The sequence below is a fragment of the Astatotilapia calliptera genome, chromosome 9, assembly GCF_964374335.1.
Source record: "Astatotilapia calliptera chromosome 9, fAstCal68.1, whole genome shotgun sequence".
Lineage (NCBI taxonomy): Eukaryota > Metazoa > Chordata > Actinopteri > Cichliformes > Cichlidae > Astatotilapia > Astatotilapia calliptera.
Window position 1 is genome coordinate 7,413,803 of NC_137430.1, and position 7,646 is coordinate 7,421,448.

Consider the following 7,646-nt stretch of genomic DNA (forward strand, 5'->3'; position numbering starts at 1 on the left):
CACCATGACTCCGCTACCACCCGTCCGATTTTCCATCTGTAGCGGCACAGAAGATGGCAGGCATCAGTCTGTCTCTGTGAAGTGCACTAAATGTCACTTCTGACCCACGCGGTGTGGACATATCAAATTAGCCACTATGGCTGCATGAAAGCACTTCTCTGCATTACTCATATACCAGACAGAGGTCAAATATTTTGCCCATGGGTACCTCGTGTCCTGCCTTCACAAAGCATCTAAATATTATCTAATTTAGATACACATACTTTTGCATTTAAATAACGAGATGTGCCATAGGGATCAGCAGACAAGTGCCTGTGCTTTATCGGTTCTCCGATCTGATGTGTCAGTCATGTTGTGCCTTGGAGGAAAGACACTAAAGTGCTGATCACTGTGTATCCCAGAAAGTCTTGATTGCTAATTTTTCCCTGAGTAGGATCCAGTTACTGTGCAGAATCCTCAAGGAGATCTCAAACAGGCAACAGCTGGATGAGGAGGGGGTTCGTTTTATTTACCAATGAATTCAGGTTGAAAAAGGATGTTTCATTACCTCCCAACAACTGTTCCACCACTGTTAAACAAGTATCTTAAACCAGATTAAATGAAATCTCAGCAATTAAAAAGGAAAGGCTTGAAGGAGGTCTGCAGTCAGATGGCTCACGATTTTGCAGTCCTTGGCTGCGTTTCTAAAATATCCAGTGAAACACTGTAAAGGCTGCACTGATGCAGACTGTGATTACAGTACAGGAAAATGAGCGCTTCACATCTCAAACATTCAGAGAACTACTCGAAGACCAAAGAGGAGTAAGGGTGCCTCTATGCTCACCGCTTGGGAAACGAATTTGACGTCACATTCTCTGGTGGGCGCTACTATTTCGTACCGCTTCGACTGGTTGTGCACCTCTCAGTTGTTGTAACCTGGCAGGTTGTGCCGGCACCACCACAACTAGGTCGATCGTGTCAGTTATTGCCACTTAAACAAAACATCAGTAGGGAAGCTGAGATCAACATATACAGAGGAAGCAACAGTCTGAACACATCAGACTGTGCAGGAAAAGCACTCGGTGATATATTTGCTTCTGATTTTGGCTTCTTCTCTTCCTATATCAGTGCTGATGTAGCAGTATTGTCTGAGCAGTGACGCCTATTGTTCAGAAATATAGTGCCTGAATGGTGAGCATAAATAAAATTGACCATGTGATGAAACGACCAATGCAGAGGATATGCTGGCATCTTAAGTATTGCTGTCATGGACTTTGCCTGACCTCAGTCCCTCTCAGCATTTGCCAGGACATTTGATGATTAGAAGACTAAGAAGGTCATGCATCCATTCCTGGCATCGCACAAAGCTCTTTGGAGTATTGTGAGATGAGGTTGGGAATTCGGAGATTGTCTTTGAACCGTTTTGCATCTAAGATATGACCTTTTGTCGGTCTGGCTAAGAAGTGACACAAATATATAAAAATGTCAAAGGTATGCTTAAGGTTCTTCAGAAGTGTCATATTTATTTATTTTCAATATTGCGCCATATGCTAAAGATTAGCCCTACAACAATTTGTTCCAGTTGATTCTGCCATTATTTTTTTTAGCAGCCTATGGTAATTTCCTATATGTATAAAATGCGATGCTCTGCTTTTTTTCAGTGTTAGCAGGAAGCAGCTGTACAGGCCTCCTTTTTTGTTCAAATGCGTTAATATTGTCCATATATCACATTTAGCTTGTGCAAATTAAGCAGGGGCCCAGGGCTTATTTTTGAATCCATGGCATGTCTATGGGTTAATGTGGTCCTGGTGGGAGAATGCTCCATTTACACATGTAGATAAAACCTGGTAGCTGAACATCATGCACTTTCCAAAAGAAACTCTCCTATATGATATAAAAACGGCTGTTTGCGTGAATCCGGATCAAGGTGGATCAAAGGAAATCTCTACATCAACACATAGCAGCTGTTCACTCCACTGGTTCAGAGGTGAGGCAGCTTTACATGATCCTCATGTGTTGAGAGTGGCCCGCGTGCCCTCTTCCCCACAGATCTTTTACCTTACAACAATAATCAAAATCCACAGCCGGACCAAAAACACGCAAAAAAATGCCCAGCCGGTTCCTCAGATCTCCTGAGCAGAAGCCTCTGGGTGGTGTGATACCGCCGAAGGGGGTTCAGACCTCTTACAGTCAGGCCCTTTCCACATCTGTCTTTAGTTACAGAGGGCACTTTATTCTGTCAAATCCCAGCTGTTTTGGGATTTACTTTGTTGGTGGAGGGGCAGTTTGATCACGGCTGTATTACGCGGGTAAAAGCCTTGAGATCATATTTGAGAGGATTCTGTGCATGTTTTTGTTTTTGCTTGGATTATCGGTGCTTTTTCTCAAATTTCTCTGCCACTTCAGCTAGTCGCCGAGCGCCCACTTTGGGCTTGCGGCCTTGAAAAATAAAGCCTTCCGGAGGAACGAACTGAGTAGATTAGATAACCAGTGCTGGGATGTGATGTACCGAGCTCGCTCGTTGTCACTGTCTATTCAAATTGTAATCACATCTGATCATGTGATGGGTGACTAAGACGTTTTGTTTTTAAATGAGTTTCTGAGACATACTGCTGCAGACAAAAAGACAACAGTGTTAGTGAGAAGTAAACATGGAACACATGTTCATAATCACTGCACAACAATACTCCAAATGTTGAAAGTATTCCCCTGCTGTTGATTCACAGTTTCATTGGAAGCGATGATGATGGAGAGAGGAATGTAACACACACTCAGTTTTGTGTTTATGTTACACTGTGGTGCAATTGTTTGGGTTCAGGGCAGCTCCTGTGGTTCTGCCAGATAGATTCAGTCGATGCAATGACCACTGGATACTCTGGCGTTCTTAAAATAATCCTAATTACAGGTCTGCAGATGGATTCTGATGGGAAATGGACAATTTTGGTCCAGGAGGCCCACAAATGTGCAGTTATTATAGCCGAGCCAAGTTTAGCACATTCTTTGTGTATGAAAAAAAAATACATCAAGCTTTTTAAAAAAGAAAAAAGAAATCAGCTAGATGGACTCGAAGCAGCAGAAAATCATTCTTTGGCATTCTCTTTGAGAGCGAGCCATCAGGGCGATGTTAAATAAAACCTGTCTGGAAGAGGTTTCACATGCCCCACTTTTCTTTTTTGTTGTCAGGAGGAAAGCCTAAATCATCATCAGCTATTTGTCAGAACTCAGAACAAATGCTGAGACAAGAGACTAAGAGCCAGCTTCAGCATGACCAGTGGCCATAAATTAGACTGATCACAGAGAGCGGTGTTTGCCAGGTGGCACCACAGCCCCCTGATGGTAATCTGTCTGGCCCATGCCAAGCTTTAAAAGGTGGTTGCACTCGCTACATTGGGATTGCTGCAATTACAGCCTTCCAAAGCCTATTACCTGCTGATCTATTTAAAGCTACTGTAGCGAACCTCTTTCCCCAGGCACCTTTGATGTGAGCTTTACCTCGGGGGTAACCTATACAAAACCCTTTACCCACTGATTGGACATAATGACAATCAGTCAGAGGTGTATTTACAAGTCAAGACACAGACGTTTTTTAGATCCAGCTCATATTTTTCTTTCTCTTTTCCTGTAAGTTGACAAGTTTAGCAAATACAAGTTAGAGTTCACATAGTAGAATTTATTTATTCTTTATTAAAGCTGTCTCAAGCCTATTTCCAGGTTGTAAATTTTATTCCTCATTTCTGGGCCCAAAACCTGAAGTAGATTTTTCAACTTCCCATATTACTTTTACTGAATATTGAAATATTTGCATGAACTTTTAGAACCTTTTTAACAGAGACCAAATGATTCAGAACAAAAGGTAAGATTGGATGAAATGAAACCAAGTTCTAGGAGCCTCACGAGCTTTGTTACTATGGGAAGATGGGAGGAAGTTCACCAAGTTCAAGCCAGACCGGAAACACAACAGGCGAAACAGCTAGCCTAGCTCTCAGTCTTATTTTGGGAAGGACGATACCTAGTCCTAGCTAGGCCAGAAGAAGGTTAGCTTAGCACAAACACTGGGGGCAGAGGGATACCGGTAACACAGATGTTTTTGGGATGCTCTTGTTATCTTGCCAAGAATAACAAGAGCATCTCAATTTTTCTTATCAACATGTTTGATTTATACAATAAAATGAATAAAAAGTTGTGGTTTAATGGAGAGTTGTGTGCTAAACTAGTTCCTGGCCAAGTGCAGTAATTGGCTTTGGATCTGTAGACTAAGCTAGGCTTGTTTTTTCCCCATTTTTCCAGTCTATATGCTTAACTACACTAACGGTCTATTAGATGTCGTCAATATTTAATGAAGACATATGCAAGTGATAAATCTTGTCAGCAATGACATATATACCACTCTGGTTTGGATGACCATTTAATTATCAGTTATGTCTTGTTCTCTTCCACAGCATGTCTTTTGTCCTGTCTCCTCGCCTAACTGTTCACGGTTGATGGCTGTCCCTCCCTGAGCCTGGGTCTGCTGGAGTTTTCTTCCTGTTAAAAGGGAGTTTTTCTTTCCCACCATGACTAAGTGCTTGCTCATAGGGGGTCATTATAAAACGCCTTGAGGTGACTGTTGCTGTAAATAACTGAATCAGTTAATATACCAAAGTATATAAACAAAACTTTTCCTAAACTTGCATTATTTTGCTGTATGTCTTGACCCCGAGGTGTTGTATCTACAGTTTGTTCCGATTGAGCCACTGTAGTTTGGTGCTTTTACCATTTTTTAATCATGTTATTATTTATCATTATCATTTATTTGTTTGGCTACAATAATCATGTAGTGAAAAATCTAGGGGCTCCATTTAAACATTTTTGTAATAACTAAAAGATCCATAGGTCATGTTGGGAAATGCATCCTGTGTAATGGTGTAAAAATCTGCCAAATCAAATGTATGGTGATCCCTTGTGAATAAGGATTTTTTTCAAGTAGTAAAATAATTAAAGGAGAGTTCCTCTGTTTCTACCATCTGAGAAGAAGAAAACTCTGGGTTTTCTGAATTCCAAGTTCTGCCCCATCTAAAGGAGATAACAGCAGCACGGGTTTTACACACTTATCATAAAACTTTCTAATTATAACTAGTGCTCATAATAAGAGTTTACACAAGAAACCTGCAGCAATTTCTCAGGAAGGACAATCTCAGAGGAGGAGATAGAGAAGGGTGTTCAAGACCTTTAAGTTTAACAAGTGGTCCATGATATTTGAGTTTAGTTTTCAGTCATACACAATGTTTCAGCCACAGATACAAGCAATCTAATCTGTAAGAGATGTGCTTATTGTCCTCTACACAGTATCAATCTTAAGATTCGTGAATTCATGTTAGCGTTTTCTCCCTGGTTGATGCTGCTGGATGATTAGAGGAACAGGGAGGTATTCATATAAAACCCCTCCCCACACCTAGAGAGTCAAGATGTTACACCCGAGTTCTGGGGAATCAGGGAGCGGCAAATGCAGCAGCCCACAGTGGGCAGTGCTGCTCACCGAGCTCAGAAACGCTCAACCTCAAAACCACAACTGGCAAACGGAGCAATGACATCAGTGTCTCTGCACCACATTTCAGTGCGCTGCATATGAGCTGCATATGCACAGCACAATGGAAAACAGACGCAGGCCAGTGTGTTGGGTGCAGTGCGGCTCACGTGTGGCGTGCACTCCCTGAACACATGGAAGAACCACTGGTGTTGACCTTCACTGAGCATGTGCAGATGCCAAAGCAACACAGGCCAAATGAAACATTGTATCTTATCCAAACTAGAACAGCAGCTAGAACGTCTCATACAAATTTAGTTCCTTTTGTTTTTTTCAGGTTCAACTCACTTTCTTAACATGTCAGGCAGGCCAGAGTCATCATGTCCGCTGTCTTAACTGCTTCATTCACTAGAACAAATGTGCAGAAGGGAACTTAAATATCTCGATCTTTTTGACTCTGTTAAAAAATTGGGCATGTTTTTTTTCTTCATACACTTATAGCCAGGGCGTGTAGAGTCAACAACTATGAACAATGGAGGGGAAGAGATAATCATCAAGGAGGTAATTCAACGTTAAGCTGACTTTATGTAAACATGACTGCTTTTGTTGGGAACATATTAACAGCTGTGATCAAGTAAATGGACAGTCGAGGCAATAATTAAAAATAAGTCAATGATAAGACACTGAGTCTACCAGCCTCCCTTACTTTCAGGGGAATTCAGTTATACGCAACATCTGTGTCAATATTATGGAGGCTTTAGGGTCCTCTGTTCTTTTTAAGGCCTGGAAAAGGAGTTGCAGCTCTGAAGGCTTGGAGCCGGGTGGGTGTAAAGGAGGTGCTGGCAAACTTGATGGGGGAACAAAAAAGTTTGATTAACTGCTGTAAATAACTTTTTATACTAACTATGGTATATGTAAGCTACAGTAATTTGTTGAAAATGGGCCTGCTGAAGCAAATTATGTAGATATATGTTTACTTTGGCACAAGAACTAAGGGCTGCTGCTAATGATCATTTTTCAGTCATTGTTGAAACAGTTAAAAAAAATGGAAAAGAATGGCCACTTCTCAAAAACAGCAGCCTAGGACCAAAGAGCTGTTGGGCTTCTGGCTTGAAAATTACATAAACAATAATCAGTTATTATAATAGTTTACTGTTTTCACAGTAATTAATCAACTTATTACATTTCTGCATATGTTAATAGAAGCAAGGCAAGTTTGGGCATCTAGCCTGTGTACGCTAAATGTTACAGAACCTACAGCAGTGATTTGTTCAGTGGTGACCGTCCCCCACTGAAATCTGTTGCCTGCACAGTATATTTACTCAGTACTTGAAATGAAGTGTAATTTTACTGTATTTCAGTACTTCATGTTATGCTACTTTCTCCTTGTAGTCCAAAATATTTTGGATGCAAACATCATACTACAATATTTATTTCTAAAGCTTCACTTTTGTTAGCATCACTATTTTGCAGAATTCAAAATAGAAATCTATTATACTGTCTTATTATAATTACAAATAATTAGAATAAATCTTTTGCTGCAACATTAAAGTAATACATCGGCCCACTCTTATGGCAAAACGTGAAATAAAAACAAAACTCAGTGGATTTGTTCCTGTCTATGGACATCCATGCTCTTGTTTCTTCATGTCTGTCAGCGTGACTCTAAAGCTAAAGTCGGACAATGGTAAGCATATTTTGATTGAAGGAAAGCATCATCCAACCAACCAAGTAAACAGAGTAAATCGACCAGTAGTTATTATAGTATAAACCTGAGTAGTTTTAATGACAACGAATAACAGTAATAACAGTGTAAAAATCTGTCCCGTGATAGCACTTTGATTTTAATAAGCACGAGTGAGATGTTTGTGATGAAAAATCATGTTCTGGGCAAAGGGATGGAAATTTGTGTCTGAGAACGAGAAAAATGTAAATATTTGAGTCAAGTAACACAAATTGATAAATTAAATGCTGTGACTATTTCATGTATTAATGTTGGATTATATTAATTAATCATTTTTATGATCCAAATATTATTATATTGTATGTGATGCATTATGAACACATTTACCTTTGCTACTATAGGTATACTTTGATATTAAAACTTGCATATTATTAACTTGATTTCTTTCTTCACTGACCATTTTTAACTCTCTGTGTTTAA